Raw genomic sequence first — 26,796 nt, 5'->3', positions numbered from 1 at the left:
TATATATATATAAGATATAAAGTGTGAAAGAGGAGTGTTAAGGATGGCACCAAACCTTCTAGTTTGATCAGCTGGATTCATGAGGGTACCAATCGCTGAGATAAAAAACAAAAAAAAACAAAAAAACAAACAAACAAAAAAACACCAAAAGAGAGGCACCTGGCTCAGTCCGGTTAAGCATCTGACTTTGGCTCAGATCATTTTCTCACGGTTCCTGGGTTCGAGCCCCATGTCCAGCTCTGTGCTGACAGCACAGATCCTGTAGCCTGCTTCAGTTCTGTCTCCCTCTCTGCCCCTCCCCCACTCACGTTCGCTCTCTCTTGCTCCCTCGCTCTTTGTCTCTTTCTCAAAAATAAAATAAAACATTAAAAAAATTTAAAATAATAATAATAATAATAAAAAAAGAACACCAAAAGAGCAAAAGACTGGCTGATGACCTGCTTGGATTTCAGCATTTGAAGGCGAGAGGCCTTTGAAACATTTGGGTGTAAGTGTTTCAAGGTGTTTTTTTGAAAATTAAATGGCATATCATAGGGTTTGGCCCAGAGTGAGTATGAATCAAGAGAGAGAGCAGCCAAAGGTCTTAAGAAAATAGAGGTAATTTGAAATTGTTGGGGAAGGTGTAAATATGAGTTGACCAGAAACACAGTGGTAGAATTAATGGTAATTTGAGCATCGTTTGAGACTGATGATTAGGAATTTATGGTGAGGGGCACTTGGATGGATCAGTCTGTTAAGCGTCTGACTTCAACTCAGGTCATGATCTCACGGTTCGGTTTGTGGGTTCGAGCCCTGTGTTGGTCTCTCTGTGCTGACAGCTCAGAGCCTGGAGCCTGCTTGGGACTCTGTGTCTCCCTTTCTTTCTACCCCTCCCCTGCTTGTGCTCTGTCTTTCTCTGTCTCTCAAAAATAAATGTGTAAAAAAAATTAATGAGAAAAAAAGGAATTCATGGCGAAATTAATAAGCCTGTTTTGAGACTCCATTAGGCAACCTTAAGTTGTTCCCCGTGAGCTCTGAGAAAGGGGACAGCGAGGTTCATTCTAAGATAAAGTTTTGCGAGATGATTAAGATAGAAGAAAAGTGTAGGAAACACCCTTATAGGAATGGGGAGGAAAAGTAAAGAAATAAGGCAATAAGAAGAGGGGAGGTAAAAAGATGAGGCTAAATCATTTCAAGGAAAGCAAATAAACATAAGTCAATATAATTAAATAAATAAATACCATGAAATGTATTTAATATGTAGTTCATTAGGTTTTGAGTTTTGAGTTTTGTTATCTAAGCAATTATTTTAATACGAAATCCACAGAAAAGTAGTAATGTCATATATAAAGGAAATATTTTATAAAAATTATTTTTGTACCCCTTTCCTCTTGAAAATTAAAAAGAAAAAGCAAAAACCAGGCAGTCGGATATTAGGTAAAATGCAAATTAAAAAACCTTATGTGTAAGTTCTATTCTTTGTTTATATATAAAAACAACTTTAGTGAACTTGGCATCCAGATAGTACATAATAGTGGTTAACGAATTGTTCTCCTAAGTATGGCTATCAGAGTTTGAATGCACCAATTAGCAGTGTGGGGTGACCTCAGGCAAGTTATTCAGCTGAATTTCCATTTCATCATCTCTAAAGTGGAGATATCAGTACATAACAAATGGGGTTTTATTATGATTAAAAGACAGAATGTACTTAGCATAGAACTTGACAAGTACTAACCATGAAGTAAAATTATATGTTATGAAATTGAACTTGCTTTAATTACAAAAGGTTCATGTGTTTTGAGTGACTGGTCTAAAATATTATAAAAATTTTTAAATGGCTGGAATCCCAATACGAATTGGCACAGTGACAGTAGGTAGGGGTATATGTAGTAGGTGATCAATAAATCTTTAGTAGATAAATAAAGAGAAGAATACGATGCTGATTGTTATTATATGAAAACAACTGGTTAACATTTAAGCAATCACCACATTGCATTTAATTATGTGACACCATTAAAAAATACAACATGATCCAGGTTTTCTTTAAGTATGATCATGTCCTACATTACAGTGGGAAACTAAAACAAAAGAAAGAAAAACAGAATCAGTTTTTTCTTTTAATAATTGGCCAGTTAGAAATTGCTCTCTTCTCATGTTGCAAACAGAATAATTAGAGTGTTAAGCAATTTGAGTTTGTTAGACAGTGTGATTGGGTAAATCAGAACAATAATTCATAGGGCACAAGGGCTACCAAATTAGTTATTCAGCAAATGCACCTTTTATAGCACCCATGGGGCCTGATTTCTCATTTTTTATTTATTTTCTGTGTGCACCTGTTTAGCTGTTAGATTTCTTCCCTCCCCTGTTACAGCCTCTTGCTCCATTTCACATTTCTTGAGGACTGCACACACAGCAATATTGTAAATTAAAGAAATACAGTGGAAAAGGGGGAAGAAAAGAGTTCTCGAGAGAGAGAAAGGTAAAAGACACCAGAGACTAAGTATATAGAGTGATTTAATGAGCCACATTCCTATTAGAAACATCTCTTCAGAAGATATGCCACTTTTTGTAATAATGTTTTGTCAAATTTTACTTTGACATTTTTTTAAATAAGAAAATAAACATGTGCTTACCTTTGAGCAAGATATGTAACAATAATCTATTTCATTTTCTTCCAAATACCTTGCAATAACTTTTCCTGTGCCATAAGTGATTAGTCATATCCACTCTTCTCTAATACATGACACTTGTGTTGTAAAGTTAGGTTATGGTATGCAATTGACTCATTTTTTTTTCTCCTGGTAACATCCACCAAGTACATTGATGGGAAATCATCTTGATCTGTTTCATCCGAACATACTTGCTATAATACCATCCTACTGATCTAGAATAACCTCAGTCCAAGAAACCCTCTAGGCAACAAGAAATGAAATCAGATAGACTGCTGGTTGACCAGACCCACTAAGACTCGGGGTGAAAAAGATAAACTCTAGAAATACTGATCAGGGTGAACAGCCTGGAGTTTCTTCAAATTTTTATTTCTCTGAAGACACAGCTATACTTAATAATTTATAACTCAGAAGTTAGGTATTCTTCCTCCTTTTGTTGTTTTGTTGTTGTTGTTGTTGTTGCTTTTCCTGAGCACAATGGAAAATTAGCTTTAATTAACATTCTATGCAAAGGCCTTAGAGTCTTGCCCAGGTCAAAAACAAGTAAGTAAGCAAACAACACGTTATCAAAGTTTTCCCTATCAGCATAGGGTGTTAAGGCATTTAAGACTGAATAAATTATAATTGGAAAATAACCGTTTGGATAACTATATAAAATGACATCAATTTTTCCTTTATTTAGTTCTTGATTTTGAGTTGATTTGACACCAGGTTTATCTAGAATCAAATTTGTGTTTACACTGAAGTAGAATTTTTTTTGAATATTTATTGAAACCTATACTCATCATAAGCAAGCTGTCCTAATAAAGCCAAGGTTTTGTTCTTTCTTCTTTCCTTCCTTCCTTCCTTTCTTCTTTCTTTCTTTCTTTCTTTCTTTTGTTAATTCACTCTGGTTTTTATTTTAAAATCTGTATTTGATTCCACTATGCATTCCTTGTGTTATCTTTATTAGAGGGAGAAAGGAATATGGCATTCTGAAAATGAGGCACATGCTTCATTTGATCCAACTTTGCAATTTACTTTTAGTGATTTTTGGTCATTTATTTTTTGAACAAATTATTTATTATATTTTATTGAAAACCAGTGACTCTTATCCATATTTTACTTACAAAATACTTGATCAAACAAGCACTTCTCTTTTGATCACTATAAATGTCAAGGTAAAATTATAGAATTTTGTGAGAATTTGACAACTCTCTAGAAAACCAAGGCTCCATCAAATAATGGAAAAAATATCCCTCATTAAAAGATCTTAAAGGATTTGTTCAACACAGTTCTTGGCACATAAAAAGTACTGAATTAATGTTTAAAGAACTTGGTAGATTTTAATAGAGGAACGTTCTTGGATTGGTAGGGACCATAACTTTCAATTTTCTTTTTATAGAGCTACATAGATTAGATTGAGCGTGTTATTTAATTTTTTCATGTATCAGTTTGTCATCTACAAAATAGTTTTTAAAGTAATAGTAGTAAGTAATCTATTAAATACATATACACATGTATATTCTGTCACAGTAAATGATACTTCTATCCCTTTCTGTAAGGAGAGCATAGTTTTTAATCAAATCAACTCTGAAACATATGGACTCGTTTAAATCCCATTACAGTAAGTAACTTACTAGGTAATAGACACTAGAAGAGCTACATGTCTTAGTTTACTCTGTATAGTACATAGTATAACAAAATACTACAGACTGGTTAGCTTGTAAACAATGGACATTTGTCAGTTCTGAAGACAGGGAGGTCTTCAATCAAGACACTATCATTTCAGTGAGGGCCCGCCCTCTTCCTGGCTCATAGGCAGCACCTTATTTCTGTGTCTTTACATGGTGAAAGGGGCTAGGGAGCTCTGTGGGGTCTTTTTTACATTTATCCCATTTATGAGGGCTCCACCTGTATAATCTAATCATCTCCCAAAGGTCCCACCTTCTAATAACATCACATTGGACATTAAAATATCAGCATATGAATTTGAGGGAACACAAATATTCAGACCATAGCACTACCTATGTTCCAAACCACAGTTTCTCCTTATGGAAACTGTGTAGCAATACATTTATCTCTCAGAGTTCTAGGAAGTCCATATGGAAAATTGATATGACACTTAATACAGTGCCCAGCCCATGGAAAGTACTTAAACAGTGGTTGCAATTATTATAATATTTTTTATATCGCATTGTGAAGTAATGTCCAATAATTCTTAATATTTGTTCATTAATTGGTTTTTGGAAGTTTTGCCTTATTTCCTTCTTTTGGCAATCGAAAAGTTAAGATGTTATTTTTCAGTGTAAACTCAGAAATACATGAAGGTAGCTTCCTAACCATAACCAACCCAGTAGCCTGAAACAATTCAGTCATGTTTCTGAATTGGCACCTAGATCTTTAAGACAAATAGTGTTTCGAAGATAAACAGGTTCTTGTTTGTGATGAAAACTTGTATCCAAAGTACACTTGTTGCTCGAGAGGTAAGCCAAGAGGAAATACGGAGTATAACAGGCAATCAGTTTACGGAGCTTGAATAAATAGCATGTGTAATGGTTAAGGGGTCAGACTGCAGAGATTAACATGCTAGCTCCACTTCTAATTATTTATGTGACTATTTTTAGGGAAATGAAGCTCTGTACTTTAAAAAAACAATACCTTGAAAAAGACATGGACGTAGGTCAATGGAGTTTTGTTCATAATTATAAATAATAATAATAATAATAATAATAATAAACCGTGGTAATGTGGCAATGAACTGAAATACAAACAACTTACTGAAATGGGCTTTTGTGAATATTCAATTTATATAGAATATCACATATTTAAAGCCAATAGATCTTGATAAGTAACAACTATATTGAGCCTTTTGATTATCAAAGATGTTTTAGACATGTTTTGTAAATGATAGAATATTTGGCTGATGACTTTAAATTTGAAGCCATGGAATAAAATTTTAAAAATATGATTTTTTCCCAATAAAGTACAACACAGGCAAATTAGTTTTGTTTGCCAACATTTCCAAATTTGTATTATTAATTTTACAATAGGACAAGATTTGATGCTATGTTTTTGCTCAAGTACCAATCAAAGTATTGCTTTTCTATTTGTAGTGGCAGCCATTTATAATAATATATAGTATCAATATCCTGGAAAATTCCTCTGAAGTTATCTTTGCTAGCTTTTTTTAAGTTAGTGAAGAAATATGGAAAAAGATGAGTCATGAATTTTCATTTTTCTCCTGCAATACTCTTACACTAGCATCATAATGACTTAGGTCAAGCAATAATATTATGTATCCCACCATGTATGTATTTTGACTTATAGAATAAATACCAAAGAGGACAATGATTCATGCAAATATGATGGCAATCTTTTAAATATTAGCAGACAGAATTCTATTGCTACAATCTGAAATTTCCACTTGTTTTGTAGCCAAAATGAGAATGTACCACGAAGACAAAATATCATAACATTTGAGAACAAAAGACCTTACCACTGAAAACAAATATCCACCATTCTGTAAAGGTAAGAGAGAAATTCTTGAACATCACTTGCTTTATGTTGAGTTCTGTAACACATAGAGTTGCCTCTCAAAATTTCTCAAGCTACATAATGATAGTAAAATATAGTAATAGCTTTGAAGTCTGAGAAGCTAGGACACATGGATTTATATGAAAGGATGGTTTATGATGTACATAAACTTCCAGCACTATGTAAATTGATTTTTAAAAAGTAATCTGCGCTGTGGAAAATAAATAAAGCAGAACAATCAAACATTTGCAATAAGCAAACCAAAGCAAACAAATACAAAACAAAATAGCTTAGGTAAATTGAGCACTTGCCCCCGAATCAGAAGATTAGGGTTCTAATCTCAGTCCTGATAAAAGCCAGCTCAGCACCTGAAGCAGGGGATTGGATGGGGTCATCACTTTAGGTTTTCCAGGAATAGGAAGGAAGAAAGGAGGGAAGGAAGGAAGGAAGGATGGAACAAAGGAAAGGAGGGAGGGGGTAGGGAGGGAAGGAGAAATTGAAGAAGGGAGGGAAGGAAAACACTTAAAGTCAAATGACTAGCATATTTGGTTATAGACCAGAGCATAAAGAATCTCAGGGCTACCAAAAGTCAACAAAGACACAAAAGCAAAACAAAGAAATATAAAATCAATGAAACCAAACAACCAGTTTCTAATGAAAACAACAAAAATCCAAAACAACAACATGTATGAAAGGAAAGAGTGAAAGTACATGATATTTTTAAGTTGATAAAACAGTGACAAATTATTGATCTGAAATGTTTGCTGTTTTCATCAGTAACTGTTTTGTGGTTTAGGCTGGATCCTTGGCGTGTCCATTGTGAGAAAAATAGTTTGATGATGTGTTATATTTAAACAACATGATATAACTGGATTTTGTGGAGTTTTATAGTCCCAAATTGAAATAGTCTATTTCCAATACTGTATGTCTTATCTCAGGGATAAAATAGAGATCATATTTTTCACTACCAGAAATAGTGGGTTGACCAACTGGGGATGTGGGTGTGAAAATGCTCAGCATACTACATGGCTCAAAGCAGACACTCAATAAATATTAAAACTTTCTTAGCACCACTGTCAGTTTAAAAAACTGACAATAAAACAATCTGGAAATCAATAATCTAAACAATGTCCTTCACTTAGATAAATGCCACCTAAATTATGGGACACTGTGGCTTTATTTAATATGATAAATAATTAATGAAAATACTTATAATTTCAAAAGAAGTGAATCAGGAAAAGCATGGAAGGATAGAAATGCATAATTTCCAGGTATACAGAGTATGACCAAAGAGGAAAGATACCTTATACAACTAGGAAAAAAAATCTGCATTACTTAATAGAGCAGGGAACCAATTAAGAACAGTCCCCTATCCAGTTTAATTAGGCTAACTACAGGTAAGGGAATCCTATGGTACAGGAAGGAGCATTAGGTGGTGAATTCTCGTCGCGTCTCTTTCATCTATGACCCCTCCACTGTGACAATGTTAAAGATATGTAGTGCTTGACTTTCACCCAGGATTGCCCTTTTAATGTGGGATTTAAATAAATTAACACTGTCGCATTACTAGAAACTGAACTCCCAATGTACCTCAATGCTGTAAAAAGTAATAAATTATTTGTTCTCTCATGTTTTCCCCAGAGTACCACCAGGTTATAGCATACTGATGTCTAATTTCAGCTTTAGTAAATTGCTATCTTACAAAAATCGGTGTGGTCAATGAAAAAAGAATATCCTACACATTAACCATCAGTGTCAAGAGTGAAGCTTTGAAATACTGCTGAAAGACCAGATCAGAAGTTAGGAAGAATAACTTTAGTTTTCTTTCTATGTGGTTTAGGTGCAGCTCTGACTTGTTCTTAATTTGCTCTCCTTCCACCTTTCCAAAAACACACTCTAGATAAAAACTGGATCTTGTTTCTTTCCCCTTTATGTACTGATTTTAGTAATGAAGCCATAATAAAAATCCACCGGGGGCAGGAACCTAAAAAAGAGAGAGAGAGAGAGAGGGAGAGAGAGAGAGAGAGAGAGATCTTCTTCTAGCCTGGTCTTTTATTTCTTTTTTTTTTTTCCTGGAGTCAAAACATAAAGGAACTAACTCTGCACATTCAACTCAACTTGTTTAAGTTGTTTAAGACAGAGGTGGTGAGGTTAGAAGATGGGTTATTTATCGGAAATAAGTAAAGATGCTTACGTCAGGCAACTACAGGAAAATGTAAGACCTAGGAAGACTACACTGTTTCTCTTTAGTAATTTCAACCTACATTGAATTTCTTAATTGATGTAGATTTTTCTGTTTTTATCAACTGACTTACCCATATTTAATGTGAGATATTTAAAAAAAAAAGAAATTCTTTTATAGATCTTTGGGAAACTTCAGGAGCAGAAAAACAGGATGGTACAGGGATGGAGGAGATTTTGCTGTGGGAAATTGCAATGTGAAAGGTGAAAAACTCTTGGGTCACGTTCTTGCTGATGCTGTGCTCTTTAAGCAACGTTCATTCTCTTGCTTTGGTGAATACAGCTGAACACAGGAATTATAAACTCTATATTAAGATTCTTAGGGGAAATAATTACTACATATTAATTTTAGGCAATATTCCAAATCATAACACACATGCATATCTATCTATCTATCTATCTATCTTAAAATAGTCTATATCTACAACTTTACCTATAGCCATCTTTTTTTTCTATCTAGCTCTTTGAAACATCTCTTTGGCTTTTGTGGATAGGCAGTCAAGTTATGATAATACTAGCAAAGATTTTAAAAAGAATGTGTCTTAGAATTTAGGACCATGGGAGTTAAATCAGAGGAGAGAAAAAGTATCAAAGTTGCTCATTGTTTTCTGAATGCTCATTTTTCCCGGGCCATATAAATTGATATTCTCCTGGGCACAGTCTTCTTTCATCTACACCATTTCAGTGAGTCTTATTCTTCAGAGCAGTTACATTTTACTGGTTAAATAATTTTGTCCACTGATTTCAGAGTGAAAAACGTTTTTAGAAAGAAATGTTGTGATTCTTACCTGTATGTAAATGGAAAATGTCAACATCAAGGCAACAAGAGATTATAATTTTATAGTCTCTTCAAGTATTCTCTGATGTGAATCTGTAACGTCTTTGTATCGACTAGTACAACAATGAGTGATACTCCATGGTTAGACATTAGGCATAATATAATAATACATGTATTACTTCATGTAAGTGTATTTTGAAGCCATTCATTTAGAGCAATTTAGCTTTTCGTATTACTTTGCATGTGGAGAGCAATATTACTGACATCCATTCATAAATTCATTCAAAAAACATTTATTGAGCATCCACTCTACATACTTAAAATATGCAAGGCATTTTGAAAGGATGCAGAAAATGTGAACATATTGATGTTTCCCAAGAAGAAACAGAAATTTAGCATAATTTTACACATTATTACTGAGTGATGCAGGGCAAATTCAAGACCAAGATTTGTGTGATTTGTCTAATAATGTAGTCAGGTCTCTGGGTTTTTCTATAGTAAATACCAAATGAGAAATCCGAGATACATTCTCGGTCAGATGTGATTGTCCGATTGACTCCTGTAATGCAAATGTCGGAAACTCTCCAGTTGTGAGCTAAATTTTAAACCATTTTATACACTTGTACATACAAATTACTAGAAACTCAGGTTGGGAATTTATATGGGAAGCATACAGCAATCTGTAATACAACAGAAACTAAATTTTGTAGAAGTGATCCATGGGTTTTCTTCCAATATTGTAATTATCGGTAGCAGCATTGTTTTAAAAGCCTAAGGTGAAATTAAGGAGGGCGGTCATGCATCCAAAACACACAAAACAAAAAATAAAAGTTCATTTATAAAATAAGAAGAGAAGGGAAAATGTCTTGCGAGGAAAGTCTACAGTCCTAGTGCCGGGGAACATTGCAAACATATCATCATCTATACTGAGTCATAATAATAGGCCTTTCAAATGTTAATAAAAAAGACTTGGAGGCATATAAACACTGTTCAACATTTAAGGAGCGTGGTAAATCAGATTGTATTCCTTTTGAAAAGGCTTTATGACGCAGTTGTTTATTCAGCAAAACAAAACTGTTCCCTGTGTCCGTTAATGAGCCTGGCTTTGTGCTACGCAGACTTCCGCGGGGCTGACTCCTGTTTGGAACCATTTCACACTAATTAGAAATAAGAGAAAAGGCGGTGTTCATAAGCGCCACAGCTCTGGGCCTCTTTGAACAGCTCTCTCCCAAAATTAACTCGGTTGTAACCCTGCGTGAATAATAGCTTTGCGGCAACAGTTTAGAGAAATATATTGTTAATAATTGCCATCTTGCTGAGCAAAATGCTAGGGCAAATTTTACATAACAGCACAAGATGAAATAGAAAGGTGAGTCTGTGAAGCTTTGAAAGACACAGCTGGCAGTTCGGTCTTATTTCTAAGACTCCTCTTATAATGATTTTGAAGAACATCACAAACAGGTAACACGAACAAACCAGTGGCAATAAACACATGGTCGTTTACTTTTAAAAATTATATTTAGGATGTTATTTGTATCGATACCAGTCTCATTGAGTTAATTATCAAAAGGCAGTTTCTTTTTTCAAATAACACATATGAAACAATAACATTGCATTTTAGTTTGATATGTGTAAATCACTAAAGAAAAATGTAGGTGGTATTTATGGTTAGTAAGAAGCAGAAATTTTACAAAGTTTCCAAAGTAAAATGGGCCTTAGAATTCATGCTTTATTCATAGCACAGAGATGGGGGGGGGGGGAAGGACAATTTTTTTGAGAAAGAGAAATGTAAAATACAATATAGGGCTTGACCTAGCATCAACAAACTGTCAGATAAAGGCAAAAAAGAAAAAAGAAAAAAGAAAATATAAGAAGGATGTCACCCTTTGAAACAAATGACTTAACCCATATGCATATAGGTTTCCCTTATTCTTTTACATGTTTTTATTCTTGTTATTCTTTTTTCTTTTAATGTTTTATTTATTTTTGAGAGAGAAAAAGAGTATGAGCAGGGGAGGGACAGAGAGAAAGGGAGACACAGAATCTGAAGCAGGCTCCAGGGTGAGCTGTCAGCACAGAGCCTGACACAGGGCTTGAACTCACGAACCATGAGATCATGACCTCAGCCGAAGTCAGAGGCTTAACCCACTGAGCCACCCAGGCAACCCTTGGTGCCCTTTATGAAGCCAGGTTTCTAAAGATTACTGGTGTGGACTGTGCAGGGGACTACAATTTCCCATTCCCCAAAATCTTCTTTCAAAAAACAAAACAAAGCAAACAAACAAACAAAAAAACAAAGATCTTGAAAAGAATTGAAAATTGACAATATAAATTTGAAACCCAGTGCAACAGCCTCAAAGAAGTCCTATTGGCTACATGGCCGTCTTCTGATCAAATGCAAGGTAGAGAGAGAAATTAGGTTCTGATTGCTAATATAGCCAAGAAATTGGTTGAGATTAATAGTAGAGATGGGCTGTCTCCCAACAGATTCTCCCATCCCTTTTTATAAATTAACAATTTTTATTTTTAATATAATTTATTGTCAAATTGGCTAACATACAGTGTGTAAACTGTGCTCTTGGTTTTTGGGGTAGATTCCTATGGTTCATCGCTTACATGCAGCCCAGTGCTCATCCCAACAAGTGCCCTCTTGAGTGCCCATCACCCATTTGCCCCTCTCTCCCCCACATCTCTTTAACCAAAGAGTTTTTTTTCATGACAGTCAGGTCCAATGTCTCAGTATACAAAGATGAATAAGCATAACCCCTGCCTACAAACAGCAAATATTCTTTGTTAAAAAAGAAAAGAAAAGAAAAGAAAAAGAACAGTGAATAATTTGCACAGTGTACTGTGGAAACACAAAGGGGTTCAATTCTGGAAGTAGAAGAAAGGCAGAATGGCATTAGGAAAGGCATCACAGAAAAGGTGAACTTGAGATGGATTGTGAGATCTGAGAGCTGTTATATATGTATGTGTGTGTGTGTGTGTGTGTGTGTGTGTGTGTGTGTCTCCAAAGTTTTTTCAAAAACAGACTTACTTTCTAAGAAATTTTAACCAAAGTTTAATATGAGTAGAATGTGAGTGAGTGCACCAGAAACAAAAGAATGCTTTGGTAAGGAAGAAGTATTACATTGTACTGCACATTTATTTCATACTTTATAGACTATCAAATTTCTAAATTCAATTCAGTTCAGGTAGTTGTTGCTAATATATGTGATGCTTTATACTATTAGAAAGGTATACACAAATGTATTGGAAATTGAACCTAAAAGCTTACAATTAAGTCACAAAGATAGCCTGATGCATGCTAAATACAGTAAGATTTAAAAGACTGGGAATCTGCAAATGAAGCAAAATTTTATTTTAACTAGGGATCAAGGTATTATTAAGAAAATGTCAGAATTCACTGTATCAAGTTATGGAGATGTAAGTATATTTAAAGGTACAAAGGTAAAATGAAAAAGGAAAGGCTACCGGGGAGAACCTGTAAATATTCTCCCAGGCACAGAAAGACAGCATAGTTGGAAGTCAGTAAATGAGAAACAAAAAGCAAGTGTGAATCATTAAAATCACCTAGGTTGGGGGAAGGTGCATTCAAACAATAGCATTGACAGAGTTTCCTCCTAGAAGATTCTGATTTATTTTGCCTTGAATGAGATCGTATCATTAATTTTTTTCCCCTTAAATCCTCCCTATGATCCTAATGTGTACCCAGGATTGAGAACAAGTTGACTGGAATTGTTATAGGACCGATCCTAAAAATGTTAAGAGAAAATCTATTTCCCTAAACAGTATAATTTGTAAACATTTTAGATACATTTAAAGTGAATTTACTGAAAACACACTGAAAAATTACAAACATCATTGCCCCTTTGTACCACCCCATTAAAATTTTTAAAAAGTGTTGTGTATAAGATATTGATACAGAGAAAAGATTCCCTTTTTAAGAAGTGAATCTCTTATTTCCCCTTTTTTTATGCAATTAATACTTCAAATACTGCATTTACAGTAAACACTGCCTTGAATTTAACAGTATCCAAACTAGCTTAAAAATTTAAAAGAAACAATGTTTTCTGTTAGCACATTTCATTCTGATTTTCATTTGAAACTGTAATTATGCTGGAAAGTTATTTGGATTGATGCATTTCAACTTAATTGAATGCTGGAGTTGAACCAAATGACGAAGGACTCCTCCAGCTCTAAATTTTTCAGGACTAAGAGTCTCCTCCAAGCTCTGGTATATATAGAGAAGCAACCAAGTAAAGGTCATAATTGAGGTTCATTAACAGAGATTTGCAAATTTAAGACAAAGAAACCCTTATCTTGACCTTAAACCTTAAATGCGCATAGCACACTTAGAAAAACTAGGTCACAGCTCTTTAAAAGAATCCTATAGGTTTCCCTGCCATTTTAACAAGTTCATGATAATCCCATTCTTAGGCTAACGAAAAAGACAAAGATTTCAAAATGCTGGAAGGCAGGTCACTACATTTTAGCACATTAAAACTGTCAAAAAAGTGTCTTCCAAAGTTAGTCCTGTTAGTGAAGGGAAGGTCTACATTAGTTAGTATCCAAAAGGTAAGGCTGTCCTTAGATGTATGTTAAAGAAGGCAGAGTTGCCTGGTGGCAGGTGAGCAAACTCTTGAGGCAGATTGCCTGGGTTCGGATTGTGCCCTCTTTCTTACTAATTGACATTTTGAGCAGGGAAGTTAGCAACTAAGTCTTTCCTCACCTGTAATTTGGGGTTTTTAAAAGGCATCTAGTTCACATAGCATAATAGCATAAGAAATAATACATAGTGTCCAGCACCAAAGCAATTAATACATATTAGCTGTGTGTTATCTCATAACCCAGCAGGATAAAAAGAATTCACATAAAGCTCATTGGAAGCAAATTTCCCCAAGGTATGGTTAAGCATATATAATGTAATTTTTAAAATACATAAAGAAATCTTATTTTAAATATTGGTCAATTGCGCCATTATCTCAGACCCAAGAAAAAAATTGCATTTTGACCTTAAAATTACAGTAAAAATATAATGTAGTGGGATAAAATTTTGATATTCATTTTCCTTTAAAATATGGCTTTAGGAATGGCAGCTATACCAAAGTCTTACGGTCCTTTTTGTATGATACTGAAAACGTTATTTAATGCTGAACATTAACCTTGGTCTTTTCTAAATAATTATATTATAATTGAGATGTTTCTTTAAAATAGATATAAAAATCAATTATAGATAAGAAATCTGCTTATACATACATATAATCAAACTGTTCGCAAAATAGGATTTTCAGGTTAGAGATTATCGGTCTGTAAAAGTATATAATTCTCCAAATGTTTCACTGCTAGTTAATGGCAGGGCTTAGAATAGAAACCAAATTTCTTGGCTTATATAGCTTTGTACTTTTGCATTTATAATTCTTATTAGGGTTTGTAACTATATATTGTGGAAATAGGAAGATACTATTTTACAAAGATATAATTTCTAAATTAAAATACTATAGGCACTAATTATATTAATGGTTTACTAATTAGTTGAGTTCCTTCTATTATTCTTACATATTTTTATCATATATGGGTAGTTCTAGCTAGAAGCTAAGGGATTCTAATATGAAACTTGTTAATACATACAACAGTGCCCACTTCAAAAAAAGGTGCCGAATGGTTACAAAGATGATGATGATGATGATGATGATGATGAAGAAGAAGAAAGTGATGGGGCACCTATGTGGCTCATTAAGTGAGCATCTGACTCTTGATTTTGGCTCAGCTAATAATCTCGCAGTTTGCAGAGCCTGCTTGGGAATTCTGTCTGTCCCTCTCTCTGCCTTCCTCCTGCCCACTTGCTCTCTCTCTCTCTCTTTCTCAAAATAAATAAACATTAAAAATGTTTTTTAAATTTTTTTAACATTTATTTATTTTTGAGAGAGAGAGAGAGAGAGAGAGAGAGAGACCCAGCGTGAGTGGGAGAGAGGCAGAGAGAGAGAGGAGGACACAGAATCCAAAGCAGGATGCAGGCTCTCAGCTGTCAGCACAGAGCCCGATGAGGGGCTCGAACTCACGAACCATTAGATCATGACCTGAGCAGAAGCCGGATGCTTAACTGACTGAGCCGCCTGGGCACCCCTAAAAATATATTTTAAAAACAATAAAATGTGGGGCGCCTGGGTGGCGCAGTCGGTTGAGCGTCCGACTTCAGCCAGGTCACGATCTCGCGGTCCGTGAGTTCGAGCCCCGCATCAGGCTCTGGGCTGATGGCTCGGAGCCTGGAGCCTGTTTCCGATTCTTTGTCTCCCTCTCTCTCTGCCCCTCCCCTGTTCATGCTCTGTCTCTCTCTGTCCCAAAAATAAATAAAAAACGTTGAAAAAAAATTAAAAAAATAAATAAATAAAAACAATAAAATGAAAAAATGTCTTTCATCCTCATGGTTTCCTTCCAACAGAAACTTAAACTGTATTTCTAAACTTTTTGTGTGTGTCACTAATATAGATGTTCATAAACATTCATTGGATAGGGAAAATCTAATCTTCTATGAAGATTAGAAGGAACCATGTGTCAGATTTCAAAAAGAAAATGAATTAAAACAATGAGTGCAAATAATTTTTATAACTGTTTCACATTTTTATAACTTGTTATTGTTTAACAGTTTGACTCACGAGAGTTACAAATATTATACAGTTACCTTGTGCACTTCATCCAACTTCCCCTAATGATAGTATCTTACATAACCATAGCATATTGCAAATGACTATTTCAAAAGGCGGTTTTAACTTATTTTCTTTGGATTTAGCATATTGGTCTTCATAAGAATTTTTTTTAAGTGGGAGTGAAATCAGTATGTTGTTAACAAATTGAGTATCCCCCCAAAAAGAGTTTGAAAAGCCCCAAAATATTTTTTGACCTATTCCTCATCTCTATGAATAGACAGTGAACAAATATGTCAAAACACAGTCACAGAATATGTCCTTTCCCCTTGCTGGAAGGCTGAAGAAAAGTATCTTTTTTTTTTTTTTTTTTTAAAAAAGGGGTTCCTTTTGATTTTTTTTTTTTTTCAACGTTTTTTATTTATTTTTGGGACAGAGAGAGACAGAGCATGAACGGGGGAGGGGCAGAGAGAGAGGGAGACACAGAATCGGAAACAGGCTCCAGGCTCCGAGCCATCAGCCCAGAGCCTGACGCGGGGCTCGAACTCACGGACCGCGAGATCATGACCTGGCTGAAGTCGGAGGCTTAACCGACTGCGCCACCCAGGCGCCCCATGAAGAAAAGTATCTAAGAAACCAGTGTATTCAATTGCTGATCAGCTCAGCCCCTATGCCTATAACCTTGAAAATATTCCAAATAGTGATGGTGACATTATAATAGAGATAACTCCAGCATTTCCCCAGTCTAAGAACTAAACAAATTGCCTTGAGAGACAAACTCAAATTACATACTGCTTTTTGTAAAGTTTGGTAGATTTCTGCATACTCTTACTATCCTTCCTCTTAATATTTAATGATTTAAGGAAACGTGCGAAATGCAGGGAATATTCACAAGAAAGTCTCGGCCTAGGTCAATAGCTCTCTCTCTTAAATATTAAATCACTACATACTGTATATGACGTTTAAAAATTAATGTGAAGTCAAAGCATAATGACAAAAGCATGGGGTTTGGAGTTAAGCTTGAAATAAAAGCATTTTACAACTTCCTTGCTGTAGGACTTTGAGCAGAAGACTACATTTTACTGAAGTTTAGATTCCTCTCAAAATGAGAGTAATAACAACTACCTTGTATTGCTAGCGTAAGGATGAAATAAGGAATCATATCTAAAGTATCTAGCTAGTCCTATGCCCACTATGTGGAGTACAGCACACAGCTCTAAGGATTGTACACTATGCCTCAATCCCTGTTGCCACACTCATGGCTCATGGTTCTGTTTTAAAATAATGAAGTAATAATAATGATAGCTATCATTATTATAGACACTAATGCAGATAATAGTAATAATATGTATCTTAATATACAGTATAATATTACTGAATGCCTTTCAAAAACTATGTAAAATTTTATAACACCAGTACTTAGAGGAATAACTTGGTTGGAAGATTGGAAACAATACACCTAGGCCAAGTTGAGGGCAGCAAAGAATAAATTCCTGGAGAGATGAACATGAATGGATGGTTATTCTTTTCACCTCTGCAACTCAGGGTAGCAGATAGTCACAGTTAAGGACAGGGCATACATCAGAACAAGAGTTGGATACCAAGATCAGATAGAAATGGAGAGAGATAGGTCATGAAGTCCCAAAGAAGCTACATTTAGGGCACTAGATCAAATGGATACCAAAGTTGGGGCAAAGCTCCAGGCAAGAGACAATTTAAAACTGCCAGTGTTTAGTGTACTGAGATCAATCATTTAAGAGCTATAAAGTCATTGGATTAAAAAGTGCATTCTCTTTGAAGCAGAACTAGTAGCCCACAGCTACTGGCCATGCCACCACGACATGAAGGGCCCTCCGGAAGCAGCCTGAGATGGGGCAATAGTAGTGAACTGTGTGGTTTCCTAGGTGATTGACTTCCATCCTCTGTGATTGATCTTAGTGTTAAGGAAATAAAAATTTCATACCCATTAACTCCATTCCTTATACAGAGTACAGATAGACCAACACAATTCCGTGCCACAGCTAAATAAAGGAACTGAAGTGTGTAAACTGAGTGTCCAAGGAACAGTTCCAACTTTTTAACAAAGCAGGTGAACAGGTAAACATATTCTTTCATGTTTTCCAGTCCTGTTCCAGTGTCTTTGAAGGGTACAACTTCATTGTGTTTATAGTCAGTATATTTTGTCACCATCTCTGTGAAATTATAGAAGTTGTAAATAACCAATTGGTAAATAAGATTTATGTAATAAAATTTCATCTATAAATGGAAAATGGAAATTTCCATTATGAAAAAGAGCATTAGTCTTGGGTTCATAAAGGCAACAAATGATTGAATTCTAATCAGATCTATGTGATGTATCACAAGATGGTGTGCCAATATTTATCAGGTATCTGTGTTTTGGAATAGAGCTATCAAAGACTTTATTAATTTATCCATATAGTCCTTTTTTTAAAAGAACGGCATAAAATGTAGATCAATTATTTTTCTGCTAACTCTATCAAATGCCTTTTCTGGCTAATTATTTCCATCCCTTTACTGCACATTAGTTCATTATATCATTTGAAATCCAGTTTCTGCCACGGAAATTATTTTAAGACCACTATTTCCCATTCTTTCTTGGCTGAATACATTTTGCTCAGAATAAAAGTCATAGAAAAAAGTCCTTGGCTGCATAAAAGTCCTTTGTTGGTGCTTTTGAACTCCCTGGTCGTGGACTACAAAGAGTCCGGCACTCTGCCTCTCACCCCTGTAGAACAGAAACGTTGCCTTTTGTGGATCTTGATATACAGGATACATTACTGAGTGCCTTTAAAAGCTTTGTGAACCTTGATGGAAATCAGAGGTGAAAATGACAGTTCAAATGTCTGGTCTGGGTTTAAGAGATCCATGGTAATATATTTTTCTTCATAACAGATGCAGATAAAATAGTGAGAGTTGTTCTACCAGTAAAAGCAGGCTCAGACTTACGGTCACTACTCTTTGTACTCCCCAAAGCTATAGCCCAGTGGACTTGGGAAGCAGACTCACTGCCAGGGGTACTTCTAGAAGCAAAAATGTTATTATGCTCATCAGGATTAGATGAGGTTTGGATCATTAGTGTCTTTATATGCTGAAATGAATTTTGGATTGAAGTAACCCGTTGGAAAGTATAACTACTGTTTAATCATGATTAAATTATTCCTACTAATCTTGAAGACCTTTGAGTTATCAGTGCTGAAGCCAGCACCTAGGTTAAGATAGGTGCCCAGCAAATGTCTGTTTCATTAAAAATGGGGTTAGTTTGGAGTTGTAGGAGTCAGGGCTCATTCAGTAAAGCAGAGGTACAAAGAGTCCTCTGTGAATGGAGCATTTATTCTATAGATTAGCCCTTCTGCAGAAAGAGAAACTGAGAAAGTGAAGATATGTAAGGAGAAAGGCAGAGGATCAGAGAAAGTTAATAATTCCTACTGAAGCCCTGCCTTGGGTGAATAAGTCAGAATTTGTAGAGAAATCTGAGGTGCCAAGTATATTCAGCCTTCAAAATGGAGCTGCAGAGAGGTGTTCATGGAAACAGACCTGGAAAACCATTTACTGTGTGCATCTGCCACCTGTGTAGCTCCACAAGCCAGCAACTTTTGCTGAGTGGGGACCCCAATAGTCAGCAGGGCCACCAGTCAGGATGATGAACCAGAGGTAAAGCAGAGAAGTCTGAAGGCAAGGAAGGATGACTAAGGACATCTGTGTCTGCCTGTCACTCTTAGATGACCCATGAACTTCTACCAGTAATAGTCTTTACCCCATGCACTTCCAAATCCCACGTTTTCCTCTTTCATCCAACTTTCACTTTAAACCTTACAAGGAGGGAAATTCCAGAAAATGTAGTTTCCAACTTCACTGACAATTCAGCCCAAGGGTTTTCTTTCCAATGGATACGAAAATACTTGTGCGCTTAAAATTATATATCAGGGTGCCTTCGGCTCAGGTCATGATCTCATGGTTTGTGGGTTTCAGCCTTGTGTCCAGTTCTGTCCTGAGAGCCCAGAGCTTGGAGCTGCTTCGGATTCTGTGTCTCCCTGTCTCTCTGCCCCTCTTCCACTCATGCTCTGTCTGTCTGTCTCTCTCTCTCTCAAAAATGAATAACCATTAAAAGTTTTAACTATATATTAAAGTAATAACAAAAGGAAGATAAAAAGTCTTCTGTGTCCCTCCTAGATGAACACATGTTTCATTCACCTGACAAAACAAACAAAACACTAGATGTATGCTACATCTCATTAAATAGAGCTGTATGTGTTGACAGGATGCTATTTTGGCAGCGTATCTTTGTCTAGAACACTACATAATCTGCTCTAAAAATGCACCATTTTATTTGGGGTCCAGCTTTAATGAGATCATAATTTATATTTACAGTTTATAAATGCATGTGTAGAATTTAAGACAATACTTATCTATCTGAAATTCATCTTGCTCTTGAACAATTATTTCCACTGACTATGGAATTATGTCTTACTAATTTATGGAAACTTACTGATTGAAATCTCTGTCTCTATAGGTAAAATGCAAGGAAAAAAATCAGTATTCTCTCATCCAGTTTGCATACCCTTCTGGAAATATGAAGTCTTCTTTGGTGGGTTTGGAACACACAGGCGGAGTTGTATCTCTTCTATATACTATTCTGTGTTCTTTCTGATTATTCTTTAAGAAGAACTTGTCTTTCTTGGTCTTTGCTTCATCCTTGCATATGCTCTTAATTCTCATAGCTTGCCTTGGTCTTTAGCTGTCAGTTTCCTAGAGATAGTCCATTCTCTTTCCAATCTTCACTTCTGCTAGCCATCTTAGCAATTCCAGAAAATGTAGTTTTCATCCTTGAGAGGATGAAAAAATGTTGGCCACAAGCCTTCTCAGCCTTGGGAAGCTCAAGAACTCTTACCTGCTTTCTCCAATCTGTTCTGCACTCTCTAAAAAAACTGGCATTGACATTTACCTAGGCGGGTGCTTGAGCCTGTGATATTTGACTTAGCTTGCATTCCTTATAAATCAGAACCTGAGCCCAAGGTTTAAGTTCATGTACTTTATTTAGGAGTGCCACACAGAGAGTAGAAATCTGGGACAGGAAGAGTGAAACAGGGAATGTTAAGGAACCATTATCAAAAAGCTTTATTACATTGGCCACTTTGACAGGCAACTGGATGCTTGATGCCATGGGCTGTCTGCCAAAGGTCGTATCTTCAGAGACTTCTTGTGTAGAGAAACACCATCAGTCAGCTCCCCCGTTCACTGACTGAGAGATGCCCCATAGTGTACTGACTTTTTGCACTTCTGGATTATACATATGTAAGTGCTCAGTCCTGGAATAAGAAATGAGGCACACAGTCCGAGCCTACACTAAAGTGCTGTCACATTTCACTGTGTGAAGCTGACTAAACAAAATAGAACAGGTCACCACAGCAGAGGTTGTAATAAGATTAGGGGGAGAGTATTTGAAGAAAAGTTCAAGAGGTATTTATCCAATGCAGTCTACTCTTTGCAGCACTCAGATCCCATGAGCCCCCCATTAAATCCAATTCATGCAAATCCTCTTGAAGGTAATAAGCAGTAATCTTCTAGATATATATTCAATATGAGGGTTAATAAAACAAGCTGTAGCCCCAGTCACTGTAGTTTAATTGATCCAAAGCCTTAAATGATATTTTCAATTTTAGTTCTCAATCAACCATAGTAGCATTCTTTTTTGTTTGTTTTTATTTTGAGAGAGAGAGAGAGAGAGAGAGAGAGATTGAGTGGGAGTGGGTGAGGAGCAGAGAGAAAGGGGGAGAGAGAATTCCAAGCAGGCTCCATGCTGTCAGCACAGAACCTGACGCGTGGCTCAATATCACAAACTGTGAGATCGTGACCTGTGTCAAGGTCAAGAATTGGATGCTTAACCAACTGAGCCACCCAGGCACCCCCATACTAACATTCTTTACCTCCAATAAGCACTTTGAAAAATATGCAGTCCATGAACAACGAGGTGGCTCAGACTTTTACCTGTGAGAGATGTGAACTTTATAGTTAACTTGCCTTTTGATGGGACTATTACCCAAAATGTGTTATTATTAGATAAAGAAATATCCAGACCATCCATGCAGTCCCCTAGCCTCAGATATATTTCTCTTTGCCCATAATATGTAGCATATGTGTACTTTTTATGGTAGTCGGTCTATTATCTCTGTAAGCATAATAGCTCTTATTTTTCCCTGCTGTTCCAGTGGCACTAAGTGCCAAAGCTATCAGATGTCATTTGATATCTTGAGCCTCAAGATATTGTGTGTCCACTGGTGGATGTGTTCCTTCTGCTCTCTCTCCTCCCTCCACCAATCCCTTTCCCCAAAAAAGGGGAATATCTAGAAAAATCTAAAGTTGAGGGATTTAGAGCAAACATGTACAAATGATTCTTTGGAAATGCTGGTAAGAGGGTGAGACAGGCCAACCCTAATCTTGCCTCATTGTTTCTGGATCCACACTCTAGTTATTAGAGAAAGGACACTGTACAATGGCCTTCGGTTCACAAAGGCTACATTCTGGAGGACAAGACTCCAACCCATCTGATGCTATATCCCCAAGCTGGCACTATAGCTTCTTCCATTGTATTAGGCTACATGATTCTCAAAAGTGAGGTGTAACAACCAGTGGATTCCACTTTTAGGCACCCGTTGTTATATCTCTGCCAGAAAACGGGCCCCCTGGTTTGAGGCATGTTAGGCAGGATATTATGCCATTATGAAAACTTCAGATAATGGCTTTGATGGGATTTCTGTAGGCAGAGAAAGTAAACCCATACCTGAAGTATATGGATATTTTTGGAGTGATAGACATGTCTTTAAATTAGATGATATTGGTTGCACAATTCAGGTAATTCATTAAAAATCTTCAAATTATACATTTAACACAAGTAAATTTTACCATGCAAAACCTTTTTGTTTTCCTTCTTTTTCTTTTCCTCTTTTCTTCTTTCTTTCCTTGTTTCTTTCTTTCTTCCTTTCTTTCTTTTTTTTCCTTCTTTCTTTTCTTTCTTTTCTTTCTTTCTTTCTTTCTTTCTTTCTTTCTTTCTTTCTTTCTCTCCTTTTCCTTCCTTCCTTCCTTCCTTCCTTCCTTCCTTCCTTCCTTCCCTCCTTCATTAAATATTCCCAGAATAGTGGAGCTTCTGTCTGACACAACTCACATTAGTCCGCATAATAAGAGATGAAAGATAGATACTTTTCAAGAAGTGAAAGATTTTCATATAGCATAATAAATAAGGCTAGGCTGCAATGACAAAAGGCATGCAATGTGGCAGATCTCCGATGGCGAGTGGCTCTGCTCTGCTTCACAGGATTATTTTGAGATCCAGTTTCCTTCTAAGGTCTTTCTCTGCATCCCCTGTACCTGTGGACCTTTGTATGGCAGAAGATTTTATGTCCAGGCTCCAATTGGCATGGACCATTCACAATATATTGGTTACTCTATACAGGTAACCTGTCCTAACTGCAGGAAGAGATGGGAAATGCAGTGTGGCTGGGCAGTCATAGAAGCAGTGTGGATGGGAGGGAGAAGGGATTCTAGTAGAGAGGTTGCAATCTGTACCACAGTGATTAAGACTAGGGCCTTAGAAATTAAGCAGTCGGTTTTCCTCTAGCTATACCTTTTCCCAGCTGAATATCAAAAAGCAAGTCAAAGCTATTTCTACATTTGAAAAAAGGAAGATTAGCAAAACAAATATACAACAAAAGATCGATGTGCCTGATGTTCTAATATTTTCATTATATTACTCTTCTGCTGAAGAATTTGGAATAGATTCTTCTTTCATAATCTGAAAATTGGACTCAATCTACCTAAATTAATCAGACAAAACTTATCCATTTTTCCCCAAAATAAACATTTTCCCTCTAAACATGCTATATTTATCTGCCTTTGCTCATGTTTCTTTCAACTCTTTCACTCCAACAATGAGAATCATAACCTTTTCTCTCTTTTTTAAGTTTATTAAATTATTTCAAGAAGGAGTGTGAGCAGGGAGGGGCAGAGAGAGAGAGAGAAAGGGAGAGCAAGAGAATCCCAAGTAGGCTCCACACTGTCAGTGCAGAGCCCTACAAGGGGCTCGAACTCACAAATTGTGAGATCATGACCTGAGCCAAAATCAAGAGTTGGACTCTTAACCAACTGAGCTACCCAGGCCCCCCATAACCTTTTCTTTAAGAATCACCTCAGTCCTGGGGCATCTGGGTGGCTCAGTTGGTTGAAATTCTGACTCTTGATTTCAGCTCAGGTCATGATTCCAGGATTGTGGGATCAAGCCCTACATTAGGCTTTATGTGTTCACCAACTATGGTAGCACAACTTGATATTTCTTTCACAGTTAAATGGTTACAGTATTTTTTTTTAATTAATATATTTCATCCTGACACTTTTGTTTGAAATGTTAACAGAGGTAAGCAAAACTATTGTATGTCATCAGTTGTATGAATACACTTTTTAAAAAGAATGAGGGCAATATTATATTGATATATCATCAAATTCGAAGATTCTTCTCCCAGCCATGTCCACTCTATTAATAACCCTTTCAAAGGCTTTTTTTTTTTCATTTTTGTTACAATATTTTTGATCTCTAGCATCTCTTTTTGGTTCTTTTTTTTAAAAATTTCTATCTCTGCTTACATTACACATCAGTTCATCCACGCTGCTTACTTTATCCATTAGAGCCCCACATATTAATTATTGTTGCTTTAAATTTCTGTTCTGAGAATTCCAGCATCTCTGCCATGTCTGATATTGGTGTTTGCTCCGTCTCTTCAAATTGTGTTTTTTTGTATTTTAGTATGTCTTGTATTTTTTTTTTCTTGATAGTTGGACATGATGTACAGGGTAAAAGAAATTGCATTAAATAGGCCATTGGTGATGTGGTGGTGAGGTGAGTTGGGAGAAGGGGGGTGTTCTGTAGTCCTATAATGAGGTCTTAGTCTTTTGGTGAGACTGTGCCTCTGGACTGTGAATTTCAGGTGTTTCTCAGTATTTTTTTCCTCCCCACTTAGGTGGGTGAAGATGGCTAGAGTGGGCTATATTTGGATATTTCTCTTCCTCCAGGTTAGTTAGACACTGATAAAACCCAAGCAGGTTTGGCTCTGGTTAACTAGTTTCCCCTGAGGACGCATCTTATTAAGAACAAAGTGCTGTGTCATATTTCAAAATGGTTCCTTTTCCCTTCCCCCTGGCGGAAGCACAAGGGGACTTTTCTCCCATATTTACTGTGGGAACCTGGGTGAGCTCCTGGAGGTGAATCTCACTATATTGCAGGGATCCCCCTGGAGTTCTTAACTGAGATTTGTCCACACAGAGCCTCTAGCAATTCATCAATGACGGTTCAGGTTTTCCTATGTTTGTACTTGTTCCATGGCGGTCTCTGCTCCTGTCTACTCCAGTAAGCTTCTCCTTCTTCTATCCACCTGTCTCTCCAGTCTCAACAGCAGTCTACACAGTGGTTTGCCTTGTGTCCTCCCATCTCTTACAGACCCAAGATCTGTTGATTTTTCATACTGTTCAGCTTTTTACTTCTTGGTAGGATGAGTTGTGATTTTTAAGTTCCTTACATGAGGATCCATACAAAATTATATCTAGAATCTTAACTTTATAGTCTCATGTCTGTCCTATGCTTTGCTCAAATGCCCATACATATTTGTTGAATTAATATACTTTAAGCTTAAGTATGGAAACTTTATTTTATATGCCTTTTCTATTTTGCCCAGAGTTGAACTGCATATCTTAAGTTAAGAATTTGGACTTGAGGGTTGTGATACCTTGCCTACCTAACATCCAAATCTTGTTTCTAAGTATCTTTCCCGTATAAAACAAATCAGTGTACCTTGGAGAAATGATTGCATCCAGGCCTGGGTTTGAGGAAGTACAGAATAAGGCTAGATCACCTTGTTATACTAGAAAATAAAACAACAGTTACTATTACTATTTTTTTAAATACTGGGCAGATATGAAAAATGTGAAGAAGTCTCTTGAAGGGACTCACCAAAGCCTAATCTTAGAAAGTTTGAACTTTAAATAAGTAATTATAAAAAAGAAATTTTTTAAATGTTTTATTTATTTTTGAGAGAGCGCAAGCAGAGGAAGGACAGAGAGAAGGGAGCAGAGGATCCAAAGTGGGGTCTGTGCTGACAGCAGTGAGCCCCATGTGGGGCTTGAACTCGTGAACCATGAGATTGTGAGCTGAGCCGAAGTTGGACGCTCAACAGACTGAGCTGCCCAGGTGCCCCACAAAAATAAATTTTATACCATTGGAAAAAAAAACAAAAAGGATCCCTGTATCCTACTGATAATTTCTATCCAAAAGGAGAATGCTGCTTTAATAAAGAGTATCAATTAATAAATGAAAAAGGAACAATACAAGATCACCTTTTTTGGAAACAAGTATAGTAGTAATTTTTTGAAGCAGGAATCACCAAAGGATGCAAAGATAATCAAAGATACTGACTGATAGCTTGAAAAGGAATAGGGTGATTTTATATGTTGTAGTTGACCCTTGAAAAACACAGGTTTGAACTGTACCTCCACTTAAATGCAGGTTTTGTTTTTAGTAAATTCAGTACTGTAAACATATTTTCTCTTTTTACAAGAAAATTTGTTTACAGTAGTGTAAACATATTTTCTCTTTTTACAATTTCTTAATTGTATTTTTATTATTATTATTTTTTTAACTTACATCCAAGTTAGTTAACATATAGTGTAATAATGATTTCAGGAATAGAATATCACTTACATGTAACACCCAGTGCTCACTGGGTGAGCAAGTGTCTTTCCTAATGCCCCTCGCCCATTTAGCCCTTCCCTCCACCCAAAAGCCCTCCAGCAACCCTCAGTTTCTTCTCTGTATTTAAGAGTCTCTTATAGTTTGTCTTCCTCCCTGTTTTTATATTATCTTTGCTTTAATTGTATTTTCTTCTCCCTAGCTTACTTTATAGTAAAAATA

This window comes from Panthera uncia, chromosome D4, assembly GCF_023721935.1.
Source record: "Panthera uncia isolate 11264 chromosome D4, Puncia_PCG_1.0, whole genome shotgun sequence".
Classification (NCBI taxonomy): Eukaryota; Metazoa; Chordata; class Mammalia; order Carnivora; family Felidae; genus Panthera; species Panthera uncia.
This window is presented reverse-complemented; position numbering follows the sequence as displayed.